The following is a 705-nucleotide window of genomic DNA, read 5'->3' as shown; positions in this document are numbered from 1 at the left end:
GAGCTCGACTCACAATCTGTAGGTCGCGAGTTCGAATCCCCGTTCCACCAAACATGCTCGCCCTTTCAGCCGTGGGGGCGTTATTATGTGCGGTCAATCCCACTATTTGTTGGTAAAAGAATAGCCCAAGCGTTGGCGGTGGGTGGTGGTGATTAGCTGCCTTCCCTCTAGTCTTACACTGCTAAATTAGAGACGGCTAGCACAGATAGCCCTCGTGTAGCTTTGCGCGAAATTCAAACCAAACCAACCCTATTTTATCCAACAATTCTAGAAAAAGTACGAAATTAAAGCAAGTTATTCTCTGTAAAATCGTCATTGCTCAGACAAACTATAATTTTACAGTCTTCAATTTTGTTTTGTTACAGAGCTTTCCAATAGAAAATCAGGCCCCTCCTGCCATACCTACATGTCACATCCTCTATGGTCGTTAGTTAATTTTCCGTAAAAATTCTGTCCGAAGAAACTTTAGCGATACAAGTCCTTTCTTAAATAAAACTAGTTTATTCTTTCTCAATACAACTTTGCAATACACTTAATTTCTACAGTCACGCTATAATTTAAACAAACGCTATAATTCATAACGAACGAACGATTCACGCGCTTGACTCAATTGTCGTCTCTATCTCTGTTCGCAATTCAATTACATAGTTGCTGTCACTTCATGGCGGTCTTATATACAAGAATACCGAAAATCTAGTAAACACT

This window comes from Limulus polyphemus, unplaced genomic scaffold, assembly GCF_000517525.1.
Source record: "Limulus polyphemus unplaced genomic scaffold, Limulus_polyphemus-2.1.2 Scaffold3213, whole genome shotgun sequence".
NCBI classification, from domain to species: domain Eukaryota; kingdom Metazoa; phylum Arthropoda; class Merostomata; order Xiphosura; family Limulidae; genus Limulus; species Limulus polyphemus.
Note: the sequence above shows the minus strand (reverse complement) of the source record.